At 44.7% G+C, this 21,199-nt stretch overlaps 1 protein-coding gene across 1 annotated transcript in view; it reads right to left on the minus strand.

The window, feature by feature from the left end:
* The window catches only part of LPP (LIM domain containing preferred translocation partner in lipoma), a 645,020-nt gene extending 625,659 nt beyond the window's left edge, over window positions 1–19,361 (minus strand). The window contains exon 1 of the mRNA XM_069472792.1: window positions 19,330–19,361. The gene's annotated coding sequence lies outside the window, so the exon portion shown is untranslated. The remainder of the gene's footprint in view (window positions 1–19,329) is intronic.
* Between the last annotated feature and the right edge of the window lie 1,838 nt (window positions 19,362–21,199).

Genomic DNA, 21,199 nt, shown 5'->3' on the forward strand with positions numbered 1-21,199 from the left:
AATTTAAAAAGAAAATTGGGAAGGAGACTGGGAAATACCAACAGGAAATAAATAAGCTAGTGATTGTCTCTTATAGGAGCCTTTTATTTAGAGATATGATAGTAACCACTAGAATTAAAAATGAAAAATGGTCACAAGTGGTTGATTCTTGGGAATGGAATTGGGATAGGAAGCAATGGAGTAAGAAATTCTTGTTTTATTATAAACATGTCTGCATTATTTTATTACTATGAACAGGTATTGTAGCATTTTTTTAAACTAAAAACATAATGAGAAAACATTATTTCAAGCTAAAAAGGAATAACTGCAAATAGCATGACCCGGAGGGGTCACAAAAGTCAAATGTGAAGGGGCTTTTGGGGGAAAACTGTTACAAAATGTTACTCTTTCAGAGATCACTAAACACATAAGGAGGTCTCCTTTAAAGACACCTAACCCTCTTTTCAGAACTTCCCTTTTTCCCTTTTGTCCCCACCTCTTTAACTCTCTCCTAACACCCTTGTATAAAATTTTGAACACTCTGTGCCCTTCAAGTCTCTTTGCTGGCTTTAAAATAAAAAGCAATCCCTTATGAAAACTTGAAAATGTAAAGAATCCCTGAGGAAACCCCAAAATCAACAGACAGCTGAGACTGTGCAGTGCTGTGGCCCAGAAGCACACCAAGGCCCGGGGCTTGGAGCTATATTTAGCAGCTTCTGGGCAGACAACAAGGACTCCTGTTCCCTGGAAAGGAGGTAATTAAAGGAGGCAGATTTAGGCCTGAGGTGGTAAGTCTCAAGGAACTGTGGCTCCGGGCAATCCCAACCTGCACCCTGAATGCGGAAATAGGAACCCACAGGCCTCGCACTCCATCTCTAAACCACCTTTTCTTCTCTCAGATTTCTAAAGCCAGGGGAATACCACTTTTTTTCCTCAGTCACTTAAGACCCATTTACTGGGCACCCACTATGTGCCAGGCATGGTGCTCGGTGCTGTAGAGATGAATCGGACCCGAACCCTGACCGCAGGGAGCTGACAGGCCAGGCGGGTGTAAACAGAACTAAGATACAGCGCTAGGTAAAAAATGGGCCACGTCATGAGGGAAGGACAGAAGGGAGGCCACTGCCCACTGCGATCCCAGGGGATAGCGTCCCAGAAACCATGCAGAGGCTTCACTTGAACGAATGGAAATGATATGAACCGGTGAAGAAAAGGTGGCTTTCTGGAAGGTGGAAATTACATGAGCAAAGGCACAAAGTCAGCAAACTGTGGAGCATATTAAAAAAAAAAAAAGAGAGAGTTATCCACTGAGGATGGAATAAGGATGGATAAAGAGGATTAATGTTCGTGCCTCACATTTTCCGGGTGCCTTCCTCGTGCCAGCACAGACTCCTGCCACCCGTGCCCTACAGGGTAAGAATACTTTCCCCCACCCCTTTTACAGATGAACAGTCCGCAACTCAGGGAGGAAAAACAACTTTCTAAAAGTCACAGAGCAGTAAAGTCACCAAGCATGAATTCAAACCCAGGCCTCTTTTGCTCTAGGACCCAAGCCCTTTCTCCCTCTACCATCGGAAGGGGTGGGAAGGAAGCATCTCTGCAAACAGAGCTAAGAAGATAGTCCAGGAACCATGTACAAACATTTCTCTGTGCAAAAATTTCGCACTGCACCTGTGCTTGTGTTTAATAACTCTCTCATAATGTCCAACAGCTTAGCTGTCACCATCTCAGCACTTAGAGCCTTTCAAAACCTGAGGAATGACACTGCATTCACCTTTACCTACGCATGTCCCCCTTCCTGGTCAGCCCCGCCCAACTTCTCTTCAGGCTAACTCCTACTCACCCTCAGAGGTCGGCTCTGCTCACTCCAGCCACAGTGGCTTCATCACAAATGTTTATTGAATTAGAGAAGGTACCACCCTGCAAACATGGTCTAACAGAGCCCTACTGGCTTTAGGAGGAAACCCAGAGGCTCACTCTTCAACTCCTTATCATTCAAGGCTACTCACTCTGGGCACGGATCTACTTTTCCCACCACAAGGCTCAATGTAGTAACTCAAGGCCACCCTCCTACAACCTAAAGGAGAGCCATACAGCCTTCAAAGCCCAGTTCAAGTCCAATAGTAACAAAAAAAAAAAAAAAAATCCCTGCTTGTTGAATTCATCCCTCTTGTAAGCTCCCAAGGCACACACATACCCAGTTTCCACACCCTCTGGCACCATATAGTTTATATTTTTTTTTTTTTTTGACAGGGTCTCACTCTGCTGCCCAGGCTAGAATGCAGTGGCATCATCCTAGCTCACAGCAACCTCAAACTCCTGGGCTCAAGCGATCCTCCTGCCTCAGCCTCCCGAGTAGCTAGGACTACAGACGCACACCATGACGCCTGGCTGATTTCCTGTTTATAGCAGAGATGGGGTCTTGCTCTTCCTCAGGCTGGTCTCGAACACCTGATGTCAAGCAATCCTCTGCCACCCAGAGTGCTAGGATTACAGGTATGAGCCACTGTGCCTGGCCTAGTTTATCTTTCAATGAGAGCATGTTCTCCCTCCCTTGTGGGAAAGTTCTGGCATCTGGGGCAACCCCAGAGCCAAACAGTGCATGGCACATGACAGGCACTCAGAAACCACAGCAGCACGGCTCTCAGGGCTGAAGGTAGGCAGTGCAGAATCAAATACTTCAGCACCTCACCAATGCCCCATCTATACATTTTTACCCAACGTACATTTTATTGTTCTATGACTGGATCATCCAATTAGATTGACAACATCTTGGAATCCCTGATGAGCTGGAATCCCAGGGGAATTGTAATGGCTAGTCAAATCTCCCACCTGACAATCTCCCACAGAGAGGTTCCACAGTCTCTACCTGAATACCTCCAAGGACCAGAAATCTTCCACCACTTGATGCTGTCCACTCCATTTTTTTTTTTTTTATATCTCTTACCATGTGTCCTTCCATACTGAGTTCAAGCCATCTCCGTGGGCTTTTTGGTTAAATCCCAAAGAGTAGCAGGTGAGAGGCGATGAGCACAGAACCAGCTGGAAAAGCAGTGTAGCATGGTAGTTAAGGTCATGGACTTTGAAATCAAGCAGAACTGGGTCCACATCTCAGCTTGCCACTTGGAGAAAATCAGCAAACCTCCCCAGCCCCCTCCCTCACCACTGGTACAGGATTACAGGAAATGATGCAGGCAGAGTGCCCGGCACAGTGAGCACTCGATAAATGGCAGCTATCACGGTAATTAGTTCTATTCCTGTTTTCCATTCCGGTTTTCCACGTAATAAGAGTGCCAATCACACCCTTGGCTTCTATATGACATCTGTAAGCCTTCCATGGGATGTCTTTGCAAAGCTTCAGCCAATGTCCCATTCTGTTTGCTGCTGGCTGGGCACAACCAGAAGCAAGAGGTTGATGGGGTTCCCATTAAAATTCCTGATACTGAGGTCTGGACCGTGAAAAAATAGCTTCTTCTGCTCCTGCCTTTAAGGGTGCTGTCCACGACTCTGCAAAGGGGAAGGAGGACACCAGTCCACTTGGAGCTGCCAACATTGCTCAAGACTCTCCAATCACAGCCCCAAAAACAGGCACCAGGAAGGAGAGCACCATGACTCAGTGTCCACATTCTGCGCCCCTGGCTGCCAAGTCACTCGCAGCACCGCGGTATGTCAGGCTCAGAGTTCCAAAGGGGTCCATCTCTTCACCTAGCCCCACTCCCAGCCCAACACCGCAGGCCGGTAAGCAGCTCAGGGGCTACGAAGTGTCTCGTCAGGCAGACGGCACAAGATCTAGTCCTGGCTGTGCTATGAAAATCTAAGTGACCCTGGGAGGCTCACTGACCTCTTTGGGTCTCACTTTCCTCATCTGTACAATAGGACACTGGCCTAGACCATTGGTTCTTTAACCAGCTATGCCCCAGAAACAGAGGGAATTTTTTTCTAAGTACTTATGACCCAGGCTTACTTCTCAGAGATTCTTACTCAGGAACAGTTTGGGGGCTGGGCATGTAATATTTTTTAAATTCTTTAGCTGGTTAAGAATCACTGGAGTGAAAGCTCCCTACATCCTCTTCAGCCAAGATCATCAAGCCTCACCCTTGGAAGAACATATGTAAAGAGCTTGGCACAGGGCCTTGCACACAGCAGGTGCTAATTAAATGCGTGCTCCTTCCACTATCCCATCCATCCCCAGCCAAAAGCAACAGCAGCCACACAGGTTTCACTAGGCAAGATGGCAGCTGGTGCCACACGTGAAACAAACTGTTGGTCTACCAGGCTGAGTCCTGAATTAGTGACTACCCACAGTCCATTCACAGGAGGTTCCTATCAATGGAAAGAATGAAATCGGGATGCCTGTAAACACATATACAACAAATAAAGCAGAAGTGACCTCTACAGTGATGCTTCTCCAACTTTCACGCATACAAATCACTTTAGGAATGTGCTAAGATGCAGATTCTGGGTAGGGGCTGCGATTCTGCATTTTCAACAAGTCCTAAGTGAGACTGATGCTGCTGGCCCAAGAAACACACCAGAGTAGCAGGGTTCTGAACACAGGCATTCTGAACACCAGGGGTAAACCTGCAGCCTAAGGCAATCTTGCCACACGAATTTGCTGAGCATCTACTTAGTACCACTCAGGAAATGTGCTGAGGCTGGAAAAACAGAGATGAGTAAGACATGAAAAAGAGACATCTCAGCAATTACTCACAATAAAAAGTGCTTTAAATTCTGTATCAGAGACATGGCCAATGTGCCGTGGGCATCCCAGGAGGAAGCCATTAATTATAGTTGGGCAGCATAAAACAGAAAACCTTGAAGAACAATGATGTAGTTAAGTTGCGGAAGAGAACAATTACGAATTACAAAATAGTATGTATAGGATCGCCCCACTTTTGAGGCTAAGATCAGGTTGGAAAATTGTATTTGTACAACCTACTAGCCAGGAATAATATACTGTTAAAAGAATCTTGGCAAATAAAGAGGAGGAGGAGGAGGAGGAAGAGGAAAAGGAGGAAGGGGGGTTGGGGAGAGGAAGGAAAAGAAGCAGAAAAAGAATAAGAAATAGTAGCAGTGGTGACAGAGACCATGTGTGGCCTGCAAAGCCTACAGTATTTACCATCTGGTCCTTTATGGAAAATGTTTAACAACTGCTGGGGTAGAAAGATAGAGAGGATACACAGATACAATTATACATTAAATTTCACATTGGTCCTTGCAAGTGGCTACAGGTGATTTCTATTTTCTTCTTTGTGCTTTCTCATATGTTCCTAACTTTCTCCAGTGACCACGTTATTTTTAAAATTAAGGGTGAGAAAAGTTCTTGTCCTTTATGCAAGCAATTTCACACCCTAATAATCTATCTTCGAAAATAATCACAGGTGCAGATAAAGAATTGTGTAAAAAGGATGTTCATCACAGTGCTATTTACAATGATGAAAAATTAGAATTACGTTATATTCTTGAGATGAAATAATATGCAGGCATTAAAAATTATATATATGAAGAATTCCTAATGCCATGAGAAGCTGCTTATGTTCTACTGTTTGATAAAATGGCAAAATATAAAACTGCATATACAGTAAGATTTCAAGTGAGCAAAATGCAAATGCACAAAAAAATATTCAAAGGAACTACTAAAGAAAGAATATTAAGAACAATGTGTCTGAACAGTGGACTTAGGATTGATTCTCATTTTCTTCTTTATATGGTTCTGTATTTTTGAAATTTTTTATTATAGGTATATACTACTCGTAACAGAAAAATACCACAAATAATAAAATTCGCGTTTGTTTTTGCTTTTAATTATTCCTGAGGGAATAAGAGAAGGTTCAGAAAGGAGGAGATACCTGTGCTGTACGTTGAGGAATACACAGGCGTTCTCCAGATGGAAAGGAAGAGGGAGGGCCCTTGGGCCAGCAGGGACGCCTGTGCTGAGACACACACTGCATGACAGTCACACACCCGGGGTAGTGAAAGCGCAGGGCACGACTGGCAGGGAACAGCAGAGAAAATCCGGGAAACGAAGGCAAGGCCCAGGTGTGCACCGCGAAGGACACTGCCCACAGGCCACAGGAGACGCTGAGTGGGCAGGCAGGAGGCCGTCTGGGAAGCCAAGAGAGACGTGCTTTCCCAGATGCCCTGAATGACAGCAGAGTCGGGGAGGGCAAAGCGGGAAGAGAGCGGACAGCTAAGTGTCTTCCGCTCATTTCCACTCGCAAAATGGTTCTCCTTAATTTTCTTCTAACCAGGCTGTGCATATATTTGTGTCTGGAAATAAAAGTAATTGGTAAATCAAATCAACACATTCTCACTGTCCAAGCATCACCAACAGGCAATTCTGACTTCCTCCTAAAAGTAGACCCAACCAACAACCCTCTATGTTGCTTGCAAGTAGAGATGCCAAGCAAAGGACAACAAGGTGTCATTGTCAAATGGACCCAAGGCAGATGAGGCTGAGAGGAAGAGGAGGGAGACGAAGGAAAGCTCACTCAGGGGGCGTGGGGAGATGCTGAAAACTAACTGGTGGTGTCACTGACTCTGAGGTGAGACAGGGCCAGGAGGGTCACTTCTCACAGCCAGACGGCACAATCCTGGCAAAGAGGAGAGGCTGCAGAGAGGCTGTGCTGAAGCCCACTCCGAGCCGCATTCCTGGCAGCATAAGACACAGGGTTCTAGTAAACTAGCAGGAATGCTGCTGGCAGGGGGCAGACCTCTCCAGAGGGCTTTAAATGGAAATATGAGAGCAAGAGAGGGAACACAAGTGCAGAGAATAAACTAGGCAAACAAGTGTGTCCCAAGATGTGGCACGCTGGAGTCACAGGGAACCAAGGGGACGGTGTTAGGCAGCCCTCTCAGCTCTCAGGTGGCAATGGGGCCACAGCAGGAAACCAACTGGAAAGCTGGACGCAGCAGCCTGGGGGGAGGCCGCAGAGCAGTGACAGAGGCTGCCGCTCAGAGGTATGCAGATGAGCCAGTCAGGGAAGCTCCACTATGGAGACAGGAGGCAACAGGGAAGGCCACTGTGGAAGATTCAATGCATGGTCTTCACGGGGTGGCAAATTCAAAAGCCTTGGAGGGCAGCAGGCTTTTAAGACTAATAAAGAATGAGGAGGATTGTGGCTAGGTAGGCCCTACATTAACATTAACCTTCCAAATCTCACTCTCTGGCCTGATGTGTCTGCATGTCCACAGAGCCACCAATCTGCAATGCTGGTGGACTCTCTCACCACCCTGCTGCTAGGAAACTTCCTCCACACTCTATACATAGACACCTGTATTAAGATAATACACCCGCCGCCCCAACTTGGTTTGCATGTCTATTTCCTGTGTAGACCACAACCTCCTAGAGACCTAGACGGCCCAAATGAAACTTTGTTCACTTCTATGTCCCTAGTCCCTGGAATGGCAGACAGTAAATAAGGAGCCAACAAGTGTCCTTCACTGCTCCACAGTTGGCTATGACTTTCCTTTTGCAAAAAGCAGAACATCTGGATAGGTTCTCACTTTGACTAACCAACAGTATGACAGAAAGAAAAGAGAACCATAGAGATGAATGATTATTATGGGTTTAATTCCAAACAAGGAAGAGCAGTTTGATGCAGTGGGCAGAAGACAAACATTGGGAGAATGAGAGGGTATGGCATTATGATCTGAAGAAAGGGAGATTCCAAGGTCTTAAAAAAGCAAATAGTAGCCAGCAACCAGCATGGTGCTTAGGGCAGTCCCTGGGCAACAGAAAAAAAGATATAAATGGAGAAACATGGGCCATCAGCCTAACAGGGGCTCACATGAGGAGGGAATGGGGACTGCCAGAGGGAAAGCGTGAGGACAGGGGTGGGAGAGGCAGCTCCCTGTGGGAGTGTGGTGCCCTTCACTGGGGACAGACTTCCAGCTGCCTCACTCTCCCCGTCTGCAAAATGAGCTGAATCCCTGAGGACTCACCCAGCACTGACTGGCTATAAAGTGACAGAGAGCGTGGAAACTCCTAGAGCACCATTAGAGCCCTGATACCCTATCTGAGAGCCTCACTCTTCTCACTTGGAAACCGCGGGTGCCGCAGCGTCAGCTTCATTGGAGCACCCAGGTCCACCCCTGCCAGAAGCTCTATGAACAGGAAAGGAAAAGAGCAAGCACTGCATGGGCCAGGGCTCTTACACATGACACACCTGTGCACAGTCACATCCCCCCAGCATCCTTGTCTCACCTCACGCAGCAGCCGTCAGAGTCCTCCCCCAGGATGACCTCCCAGAGTCCTCTAGGCAGCTCCATCTCTCCATCCCTCATTCCGCCCCAGCTCTTTGGTGCTTCCCTGTAATGTGAACACTGTGCATTTCTCTGGTATTTCATAACATGACATGCCATCCCAAAGACAAGTACTCTAATTCTTAATCCAGACAAAATAACATCAGGATACTCACCATCATCACTGAAGTTCATGAAACCTTATCTTCATTTTCCCTGGGACCCCCAACTTCTAGCCAGGCCTCTCCCTGCTCCTAAACCAATCATGAAAGACTATAGCAATCATATCCAGCACCTTTCTAATCCTATCTCTCTGCTGCTAAGTAAACCCAGAAGTCACGGTGCCAAGGTCAATCCTGGATTCAAATCACAATACTGTCTGCCACCCTCCTGTGCTGGTCTAGGGACCAGAACCACTAATGTGCCTCAGCCCCAGTCCAAAACAGATATCATCACCCTGGCCAGATTCCCCAGCCCTGCTCCAAGGCTGGTATCCACCTCACTTTAACAAGCCTTCCCTCCCAGTCCCTCTCTGGGCTGGCCCACCCACTTAACCATCACTGGACCACTCCCAGACCTGCTGCCCCTTCAGATACCCAGCCTTGGGCTGCTCAGCTCTTTCTACTGGGCCTTCTCCTCAGTCAGATTAATTACCCAGCAGCCCAAAACTTGGCACCTGCTAAGCAGAATTCCACCTCTTCCCAATTTCCATCCCTCCCCTTTCTCACTAATGCTCTCCTCCTATTGCCTCAGCTAAGTCTACCCACCTCAAATCACAGTTCAGAGAGGGCAGGTGACTTGTCCAAGACCATATAGCTAAGACATGGCAAAACTAGGTCTTGAGCCCAGCTCTCGTAATTCCAAGCCTTGAATTTGTTCCACTAAATCCCAGCTGGCTCTCTCCATCACATTGCTCAAGGAGCCTTTAGTGCATGAGAGGCGGGAACCACATCTTATTCTCTTTAGTAATGATTATAGGAGGCATGTGCACTGAGGTGCCTTCCTTCAGCCCCAGGAAGTGTGATTGTCTTTTGTGTTCAGATAAAAAAAAAATGTAAGTGATTACTCAAGTTCTCGCTAGTTGAGGTCCATGCTTTTAGACTACCACAGCGCTATGCCACCTCTAGTCTAAATGCAATTCTGAGCACACAGCAGTGGTCAATAAATGTGGGTTAACTAAATTAAAAAAATTAGCTGAAGAGAGCCAAATGGAAATCTCTGAAAAATAAGTTTGTAACCAGATCAAGCAAAGCTGGGAAAAACCCAGTTATTGCTCTGCAGTAGAACTAAAAATAATATTATTCCAGGACAATCTCTGGTGGCAATGTGGATCAGTCCACAAGTCAGAGTGCCTGGTTTTGACTCCGGCTGACCTGACTGGCTGTGTGGCCCTAAGCAAGTCCTCTCCACCTATCTCCAGGTCTCATTTCCCTATCCTTAAAAAATAAAAAAGTAAAGAAAGAAAGAAATCCCAGCAGTTGAACTATTGGCAGCATCTGTGAGCTTCTTAGAAATGCAAATTCATGGGCTCCACCTGACCTACAGCCTCAGAATCTCCTGGAAGGAGCCCAGCAAACCCTCCAGAATGATTCCAATGCCCCTTCAAGTTTCAGAACCACTAGACTAGATATCCCTGTGATGCTCCCAGCTCCATCATTCTGAGAACCTTATGCTTCCTCAATTCAGCATCATCAGACTCCTCCCAATTTTGCCACCCTGATTTTGATCTGGCATGAACTTAAGTCAGCTGGCTCTCTCATCTGGTCATGTCTGACACCTCCTCCTGCGATTAATACAAAAGGCCCCAAGAAACAGACAGTATACTCCACTGCACCTCTTTTTCCATTTACCGTCTCAGTGGTATGCATTCTGTCACTGTATTTTTTTTTTTTTTAAGTAGAAACATGAATGAGGCAGCCCAGCCATGAGCATTGTAGCGTCCTGGTACTATCCTTTTAAAAAAACTGGGAAGGGGGTTTATCCCTGAGGCAAGTGAGTAAGGAACTGCCATATAATCTGACAAATTGGGGCCTTTCTAAGCCAGTGATCTCTTGTTAGTACAAAAGCAGCTAAAGAAATGAGACAGCCTTTGCTTTGTACACGAGAAACACTTGTAAATGAAGCAAACCATTTCTTGCTTGGCCCTTATATATCGAAAGAAAAAAAAATTCCAGATTAACCTTACAAGTATAAAAACACATCCCAAAAAGTACAGCTTTCTGTGTGCAGACTATCAGCAAATGGACTGTCCACCGCTGCAACCACGAAATAGCACCTGAAACGCTATTGTAGAATGAACGAATGAATGGGCACCTTCTCAGTGCAAGTATTGGAAGACACAGAGATAACCAAGTTAAAATTCTACTTTAAAGAAACCCAGTTTGAGTCTAGTGTAGGTAATGTCAAGCCTGTCCATCCACCCATCCATACATATACCCATTCAATGGATGCTTACTATGTATCTGCCAAATTCCAGGCAAGAGTAAATGTCCTGAAGAAGTTAAAAGCCCAAAATAAGACAGGCATGTTGATAACTACAACAGAACGTAAAAAGTGTTCAGTCCCCTGCAAGCAGTACAGATAAAAGACCAATGGAGATCATCATAAGATCAAGTGGTTATTTTCTGCTTAGGGTGGATGGGCAGAAATCCAGGCTTGCTTCATGGAAGAGGCGGCATTAATATGCTGGACCTTGAAGATCAATTGGGATTCAAACAGGTGATGATGGCAGAGAAGAGCAATCTAGACTGAGAAAGTGCTGTGGCAAAGCGAGAGTGAAGGAAAGCAATGGAGGTGAGGTTCCAAAAGTCAGCTGGCCCCGTAGGTGGCAGGATAGGAAACATATTCACAGGGCTTACTTCTCTGGGGCTCAGCTCCCTCTCCCAGCCTCCTCAAGACGTCCCTCCCCCACCTCCCCTGGCACTGAGGAAAGAACTGTGCACCTGCCGCCTCATCCAGCCTCCCAGCTCATCCCTCCCAGCTGCCTCATCGCGCATTCCGCCGGTATCAAAGCCTGCGCGGGCTTCACTGCACGCACTATGCTGTGTCTTTACACTACTGTTTTCTGTAATTTATAAAACACATACTGCCCACGAGTTTATATTTTTAATTCCTGTAAGAAGTTTTGGGATCCAATTTGTGTGGAAGTCAGACTGTAACATAATGTAGTATTGTATGATAAAAGCCTCCAAGAATAAAAACAGACAGTATATCCTCTTTATCAGATACTCAAACACTAGTTCTACTCCTGAGTGTCACAGATTTCATTAGGAATGACTGTGCTTTGTTTTGCATCAACTTACCCAGTCTTCTTGAAGTAAGTTCCAAAGACAAAGTTTCCTAATTTTCAAAGCTTCTTTTTTCAAACATTTATTGAAAACCTACTATGTTCCAGCTGTGCTAAAAGCGAGCATCTTGTCTTACTTAACTTTCACAAGGTACAACTGAGGTACTTTGTGAGGGTTAAGTCCTGTGAGGTTCCACTGACCACTGAACCCACTTCACAGATAAGAAAAACTGAGAAGAAAAGTGGAAGAATCTGGATTCAAACCCAGATTTGGTGGAGTCCCTGATTGTTGCTCACTGGTTCTTTCAACAACGGGGACAGGATCAAGGCATCTCTAAGATTCTTTTTTGACCTTCTCTGGGCTTCCAGCTTCCCCTGGCATTGTCACTTCACTTTTGGGGACCTCAGTGCCCTCCCCCAAAAATAAGGAGACTGGACTGTAGTGAGGTTTAAGCCATGCCTTGCCAGAGCCCCTTCAGGGAGCAAAAGCAAGGAGGGCCAGAAATGTGGGTCCTGTCCCGCTCCACGTCACCCCAGCCGCCCCAGTTTACTGTTCGACATCACAGGTTGTAACAGGCTTTTCTATAAAGAGTCCTTCTCTGAATATTAAAAAAAAAAAAAGGAAGTTTTAAAGCCACTCTAAGCTAGGGAGATACAGCAACTAAATGCAATGTAGTACCCTGGGCTGGATCCTGGAACATAAAGAGGAAGTTCATGGGAAAGTGGTGAAATCCAAATAGCTGGGAGTTTAGTTCACAGGAATGTACCAGTGTCGGTTTCTTATTTTGGCAAATGTTCTATAAAAATGGAAGATGTCAAAAATGAGGGCAACTGAGTGAGGGAAATGTGGAAATTCTCCGTAAAATTTTACAACCTTTCTACAAACCTAGAATTATTCCAAAATTAAAGTTTCATTTAAAAAGACAACAATAACAAAAAAAAAAAATCACTCATCTACATGATCTCTATTATCTTTTCCAAATCACCATTTGCGCCTCATAAGGATGACACATCATAACAGTGACTAGTATTTAATGGACACTCACCATGTGCCAGGCTCCGTGCTAAGGGCTTCATGTATATTAACTCATTTAATCCTCACAACAATGAGACACGTGGTTGTCTCATTCTTATGGGTGAGGCAACAGGGGCCTGGAAAGACTGAGTAACAAGCCGAGGCATAACCGGCAGGGCCTGGGTACAAATCCTGGCAGTGGCACTCCAGAGCTCGTGCTCTTAAGTGCTGCATATTGAGACCAAGGCTTTCAAAATATTTCTGGGATTTTCAAGGAGGCCTATCTAACTAGGAGTATCCAAAGGACTATACACAAGGACTGAAAGATGAGTAGTATATTTAATACAAAGAAGAGGAAACAAAAGAACTCTCGAGGCAAGTTCCTAACTTCTGACACTCTCTACTGGAGCAGAATCAAACTTCGCTGACATTAGCGATGGCCTCGACTTCTGAACGACATCCTTAGGCTTGTCCTAACTCAGCTCTGCCCTCTCTGGCACATCATTCTTGAAGATCTGCACCAGCAGCCACATCATGTGGCTCTAGTCGGCCACTTGTTGGCTGCCTGCTGACATTTTCATCCCTGAAGTGTCAGTTTGGGTAGAGAGTGAAACGAAACATGCAGGCTGCCTCTTCAAGGTCTGCGAAACAAGGTTAAGCTTTCCACGTGACTGGTTTTCCTAGATACTAAAGAATCCATGCCGAGTACCTACCAGTGCATTGCCCAGTCCTAGAAAGCAAAAACCCCTCCTCTCCAATTTATAATCTACCTCATGGACTGGTTTCCACCACGTGTGAAAAACAAGGCTCCTCCATAAGCTTCTCACCTCCACTATGGACTCCTTGAGGACTCCGTGGTCTCATTCATTGAACAACAATATTTATTCAATAAAGAAATAGTTCTGAAGAACAGTCTCTTAGAAAGATTTGCAGCTGGCCAAAACCACCACCCCCGATCTTCCCCTCCACTGCAGCCTTTTGTCTTTAGAAGGTTCTGGAGTGGACACCATCCATGGGCAGAGCTGGAAATGAGAAAGATGAGGAGAGAGGAAGCTATCCAGTTGGGGAATGAGAAAAGAAAACTTACAGCAGTGAAAGCATAGACTAAAAAGAGATAAGCTTGGGCAGCAGAGAAGAAAACGTGACTAAGAAGCAACAGTCAATAGAAAGAAAATGAATCTGGAAGCAGTCAGGGTGTAGGAGAACCAATATTCATGGAATGCCTACTATGTGTGGGCATGAGCTATGCTCACTGCAGTTGTCTTCTCACAATGTCATGCTCAAAAATACATGCCTGATCAAACAATCCAGGCTGACTTCCGCTTATGTTGGCTTAGCATATGTTAAAACTTAATGTTTTCTAGCTGAAGGGGCCCTGAGAGTACACCTAGCCTAACTTCAACATTCAAAGATGGATACACTGAGGCTCAGACACAGGAAAACTAGGGCCCAAAATGAAATCAGAAATAAAACCCAGATCATCCCATTCCTTTGCCTGTGCTCCTTTCTATACAGATATGGAACACGCAGGCATTGCCAAGAGGCTCTGAAAGAACACAGTCCGAGGTCGAACGTCCCATGATATGGTGAGACAGATTTGAAGATTAACCTTCATCACATCCAGCACGTTCCATCTGCTGGCTGCTACTGGAGAAGAGAAAACTGGTAGCATTATTTTAAATGAAGTAGACGTCTTTTCAGGAAGAATTTAAAAAGGTAGCTTGCCTTAGATGAAAAGGATGATACAGAAGAACAAGAATGAAAAACAAAGACGCAGGTGATTCACCAGAATAAGGGAAGCTAGGGGGCAAGGAAAGGTGGAGGACGTGGTATATGACAGGGTAAATGGAAACTGCACTGGCTGGAAGAAGCTGTCCACGAAGGAGCGGAGACTTGCTCTTAAAAGAGATCACGATTCACGAGGCAGAGGCTCTGCCCCAGACAAAGTGTCAGAATGCCTTACAGAAGTGAATCAACCATCAGTTCTGCAGTCGCTCAGCTGGAACAAAGCCCAAAGCAGAGAGTTCTGCATCAAAAAGTCCGCTGCCTCTTACCTCTCCAGATTTCAGGCTATAACAGAAATTGGTCTAAGTTATGTCACTGTGTTAGAGTGTCTCCATCAAATCAGTCATGTCAGAATTTCATAGTTGTTCTGTTCCCAGTGACTCTTTGGCAACCCTCCAGGCCTCTCTGCTTATACAAAGTCTGTCTCCCACAAAGCCCAGCTCTCCTCAAGGAGAAAAGCCTGCCCTGATTTTATGTCCTCCACCCCAGCCAGAAGTCCCTATGTCTGAAATCGCCCACTTTATCTGCACACCTTTCAGACAAGTACAATTCTTCTCTGTGTCATAGCTACTACAGGGTGAATGTCTGGGTGCCCCTCCTGGGCTGTGAGAGGCTGGTGGACAGGATCCATGGCCCACAGCAGCTTTCCCCAAAGCATATTGAATCGCTAAGCCCAAGAAATGCTCTGGGGAAAAAGAGAGTGAGAGGGGTACAGGGGTTCTATGATTAAATAACTCAGAAACAAACATCCTGAGAGATCACATGTGCATTAGTGTACTAATGATCCAGAAAACCCCATGATAAAGATACTCATTTAATTTTGTTTAACTTGGACTTTCCAAACTTGCTGGGTTACAGGAGGAACCTTTCCTCATAGAACAGCCTTCGCACTTTGGGAAACACTGTTTCACAGAATCACAGCATTCTAAGGGACCCTCCTGCTCCTACAGCAGCACCTTGCAGCTCTCACACTGGACAGTGTGTCCTCCGTAAGAGCAGGGGCCGTGTATGAATCCTCGTGTACCTCTGCCACCCAGCAAAGTGCCTTACACACCGCAGGCCAGTAAGTAAGCATGTGTTCCATGGATGAACCCAATCATCTCATTTCTAAGATGAGAAAATAAAACCAAAAATGTCAAGATGACCTCTTCTCTATCTTCCTCAGTATTTAAAAGAACGTCTCACACAGAGAATGGGCTCAATAACTCTTGAAAAGTGGAATAGAATAGAATGGAATGGAAAGGAATGAAAAAGTTTCTCAGCTATACCCCAAGCCAAGAGCTTCCATAACATGATGGACTCCAGTCTCGTCGCTTCCTCCTTAGCCAGAGCTGGGTCTCAACCAGAAGAAAATGAAGATGACAAATCAGAAAAGAAAAACCATGGGAAACCAAAGGCTCTTTGGGGTGAGGGGTGGGGGAAATGGTGTTTGCAAACTAATGGTTATAAACAAGACCTGTCTGTATCTAATTTAGACTTAATAAGATAGTTTGCTGAATGTTAATTAAATACTCAGTGGTTGTTACCAACTGTGGTGATTAACTTAATTTTGAATTAAATAAGCAATAAATGCTAAACTGAAGTTCTATTAAATTTTACCCAGCAAGTGAAGAATATGAGGCTCTTAATTGACTTTAAACAAGATAGTTATGGCAAGTTAGTTGAAATTTTATTACCTGAAGATAACTGCCTTATTAAATCTAAATTGTCTATTTTATTTGATAGGGAAATATGTCATCAGACCTTCTCATTTACCAAAAACATGTTGAAAAAGGTTCACAATTTGTCCAAACTGCTTGGATTGGGCTTCTTTTGTTTTCTGGTCCTGTTTTAAAATTAAGTTTATTCATTTAAGAATGCATGTAAATTTAAGCCCTAGAAAAGTCTAGGAAGGAATTATATTAAAAAAAAAACCAAAGAACCAGGTGGCCATATTTTCTAAATGGAAAGTCAGGACTTTGCTTTTTCAATGCAGATACAGTTTAGAGATGTTTAACATCACAACACTGAAAATTCCAGGATGTGTCCACGGTTTAAAAGGCTACAGATACAAAACATTTGAAATCGTTACTGTTCAAATAAATGGTTGGCTCTGCTACTGAACAAGTCATGTGACCCCTAGGTAATTAACCTCACTTTTCTGGGACTCAGCTACCACACACATTAAGTAAGGAGGTTAAAGTGGAGATCACTGACTTTATTCATTGTTTTTTCTTTGTAGTATATGCAGACCCCAGAACAGTGTCTCACACATAGCAGGTGCTCAGTAGACATGACTGAATGAATGGATGAATAAAGTTTAAACAACTCAAAACACTAAACATTTTTAGTCCTTTTATATCAAGCTTCTCCAGCCCAAACCATTTTTACATATTGTTATTTGATAATTCATACAAGGAGAAACACAAACACAAAACTGCAACTTGAAAAATTTTTTTAGTACTTAAGGAAATGCAAATTAAAGCAATAATGAAATATTATTTCTTGCTATTAATTTAGGAAAGATAAATACAAGTCATAAAATTAAATTCTGGTGAAGATACAGAGAAACAAGTAGATTCACATACTGCTAATAACTCTGCAAATTAGCAGTCTTTCTGGAGGCTGAATAGCAACAGATATGAACAGTAATAGAAATATTTGGGACTTTTGTGCCTCTAATTCTCCTTTGAAAGAACTTAAAACTTATTTAGCCAGCCCATAAACATTTATGTCTACTATGGGTCATACTCTGTGCAGAAATAAAAGGGAATAGACCTTGGCTGCCTTACCAGCTGATGGGTTGACAGAAAATCCAACAAAGAAAGCAGAGATACTATTAATAACATTTTTCAGTGGCACTACAAGGCAGGCTTTAGGGCTTTACTACACCGACCATAGAATTCCTTCCATAATCATGTAATGTGAAAGACACCATCATCCTCTTTTATGGATGAGGAATTGGAGGTTTAGAGAGGCTAAGTAGCCAGTACAAGGTTATATGGCTAACAAGTGGCAGAGCATGATTTGAATCCAAACCTTCTGGCTCTCCAAACCACCCAGGCAGTTTCTACTATATCCCTGAGAGATAACCACAGAATACAAGGGACAAAATGGTAACCACTGCAAGGGAAAGTCCAAGTGCCAAGGAGGTGCTCAGTTAGGTTTTATTCTTAAAACTCAAGTTGTCTTTTATTACTTCATTTATATTATTAATTCATTCATGTATTCATTCAGCAAACATTTATTAAATTCTCGTCACATATCAGGATTTGCAGTGGATGCTGGGTATATGAATATGAACAAAAGCCAGAGCCTGACTCAGAAAGGTGCACAGGGAGGGAACAGGAGGAATAGGGTATTGCACCAAGAGAAAAACTCAAGTCCTGGTTCAACATCCAAATAGTTTCTGTCCTGGGCAAGTCATTTAACCCCTCCCAGCCTCAAGTTCCTGATCAGTCATACCTGGACAATAATAATATCTACCTGCAGGACTATTGAGACAATTTATCTGCAATTTGTAGGAAAACATGTGGCTAACTGTAAAGCCCTATAAGAATGGCAACAGGCAGAAAGATTCCATTTTGATTAGGGTCATGCAAACTGGCCTAGGCCACAGAGATCTGCCTGGTGAGTGGGTGATCATCTATTGGCACCAGAATGGTTATTCCACCACTACCTTAAATGAACTACAGCTCACCATGCTTAGAGCCCAAACTCTCTCTGCCTTTTTTCTAATTTGGCTAAAATGATCCTCAGGAGCTAGATGGATAAGAGACTCCCAGATAAGACTGTTATAAGTATCTATTCCCAGGAATTAAAAAAAAGGAAAAAAGAAAAAAGGCCAGCATTGACAGGCCTCAAAGACCTAGTTAAGCCTTCAACCAATGCCTGGATTTTCACTGTGCCGTTCCAGTCAGCCATGCTTGAATATCACCCATGATGACTCGGTAACTCCAGAAAGAGCCAATCCCACCTCATTCAGAATTAAGAGGTTTCATGGAATCCTTACAAGATAAAAAGAGTGAAGATCTTCCTTCACAGACAGTTCTCTCTAAAACCATGCATTCATTCTTCACCCTTCTAAGACACTGGGCAGAGGACAAGATTACCTCAGGGTTATGCTGGGACCAAGGCTGTGGCCTTGGCATATGTCACCTTCTCAGGGCCTGGGTTTCCTCTTACGTAAAATGAGAAGATTAGGCAACTTTTCTGCCTGTGAATCATCTCTCATATCCATGGCCTCAATCCTAATTCAGTTTTGTTTTGCCCTTTGCCTGGGCTATTGTCGTGCCTCTTGCTATCTCTAGAACCCTCCCCTTCAATCCATCCGGCACCCCTTAACTAATTATTTTCCCAGAGCGCAGATCCAATCACCTCACCACCCTACTTGATGTTCCTTTCAGAGTGCAGTCTCAACTCCTCAACACAGGTCTTTCTCAATCCAGGCCTCAAGCCACCTCTTGCCCTTATCTCCACAGCTCACTACTACACAGTCCACCCCCATAACTCCAATTTCCAAGGCACCACTACTTCCTCACCTCCATGTTATTCCCCCACTTAAACATCCTCTCCTCCCCTAGCCCACCAATTCCCACTCATCCTTCCATGCCCAGTCAAATGGCAATCTCTTCATCTGGGAAGTTTCTCCAGGTGCCTACAGTTAGTCACCATCCAATCAAAGCCATCAGATATTTTTCGCACATACTTGCACATACTGACTTGAATATTTATATGACCTTTTGGAGGCAGGGATCACACTACATTCATATTTCCATCCCCAAAACCCAGACACCACTTTCACTGATTCATTCACAGGTGCACCTGACACAGGGTATCACATGAATAAATACTTAAATGTGTCATACTGATGGACAAAAGTATATTTAGGGTCTTGTCCAGCTGTCACTACTGGGACCCTAACATTCTCCAAGTGAGGCTGCTAGCATATGGCCAAGAAGAGAGACTTCAGGGCGGAAATGACTGGCTACTGGAACACTGACCTACCTTTCACCTCATTCTAAGAAAAGGCGTTACGTACCTGCTCGATCACTACAGAGTCGCCTTCCCCATGAGTCAGGGCATGCCCCACCCTCTGGGTGGCAACTCCGTACTGCAGTTCCTGAAAATGGTTGGTTCTCATACCAAACAAGACAAAAGCTCCAGGTGCCAACCAAGTTGTTTTCTTCCTGAGAACTAAATAAGAAGCATCTTCAGTGGAAATTCATTAGGAAGCACAAGTGCAGGTGACTCTGGTGACCTCTTGGCACAGAATTTAGTACAGCATTGGGCTTCCACGGCTACAATTAGAGATCACTATCAAGATGAGCCACTGGATGTAAAATAATAGATTCAGGAACCCAGCTAAAGTACACACGCAGAGACTCAATCTTATTTCTTAACTATCACTAGCCAGAGTAATTTTGGCTGCCCGCCAGGGGCGGGGAACCTGTGGCCTCCTGATTTCAAGATTGTTCGTTTTTAAGCACAAAAGGAAGCAAGAAAAGCTTCCTCTTTCTCTGCTGCACCCTTTTTAATAAAGATTTGTTCTGTAAAATTTGGATTCAGTCAAAAGGCCACATTTAAGGACCTAGAAGGCCACATTTCACCTTAAGGACACAGGTTCCCCACCCTGCGGGCAGATGCGATGTTTAACCCAGGGCCCAGCACTTCCAACAGGCTTCTGTCCAAGCTCCAGCAGACTCACACAGTCCGTGAGTCTTTCATTTGTACCTCTCTCATGGCACTTTCTTATATTGTAGGTATATGTTAACACGTTTTTACCAACCTCAATAAACACTAAGTGCCTACAATCTTGACATCCCCTTCAAATGTCCTTAAACTTTACTTTTATAAAGGCAGTTCATTCAACAGACAATTCAGACAATTCTTGAGCACCTAGCACCTGCCCTAACAAGAACAGCAGATGTTTGTTGAGTCTTTACCTTAGGGCTGGCCTTATGCACACTGCTTACACTGCCTCACTTGATACTCACCTATAAGTAGAGCGACCGTGTAATTTATCATCTGAATCAGAATACCTCTGAAGGTAAAAGGGCACACTATTAATACTATTGGGACATAGGCATAACATGGGGATGTCCTGGGTAAACCAGAAAGTATGGTCACTCTGCCTGGGAAGCAGGTACTGTTGCTACAGCCATTTCTACAGATGAGGATACTGAGGCTAACTTCAAGGACATGGATCCCTTGACATGCAAAACTGTCCTCCTAAAAATGCGAAATAACTTATAGTACATATGTCCACAGCTCTGCCTCCTGACGTCCCCTGCAAGGTGGCAGCCGAACTGCTGGGTGATGGCCCGAGGAACTAAGGAACGCTGACAAGGGCTACACAGGAAAAGCGTGCACACCGCGTGGAGGGAGGCCAAAGCACACTTCTTTAAGTCAGTGTCCCTGGCCTGTCCTGACCCTCGTGCTTACCTGCCCATGAGAGGTTCCCACAGGTTTACAAGGAAAACCTGGCTCCACCCTTGACACGAGCTTCCTGTAGGAACCACAGGGAGCCCTCCCGCCCTGATGTGTGAGGTCATAGCATGAGCAATTACTTCAGAGCAGCAAACCCTACCGGGCTAAAAGATGCAAACATACTACAAACAAAATCCAAGGGGGAACAGGATGGTCACAGTGGAAGAAAGGACGCTGCACAGCCATTGGCTGGTGACAAACCTCCTCTCTGCATAGCCTGGAAATGCCTTTGAACATCTGTAGCACTCACCCCACTTTATGGAGCACACTATGCTCAACAGTGGTGCCCTCATTAATAAGAGGTCTAAAAATGAGTAAGCCAGGAAACCAAACAGTGCCTGTTACCACCCCAGGGGAGCACCTTCTATTACACGGCACAGCTAGGACTTGAACTAGGAGTTATCTGGGTCTAAATCCTGCCA

Source organism: Eulemur rufifrons, chromosome 7 (genome assembly GCF_041146395.1).
Source record: "Eulemur rufifrons isolate Redbay chromosome 7, OSU_ERuf_1, whole genome shotgun sequence".
Taxonomy (NCBI): domain Eukaryota; kingdom Metazoa; phylum Chordata; class Mammalia; order Primates; family Lemuridae; genus Eulemur; species Eulemur rufifrons.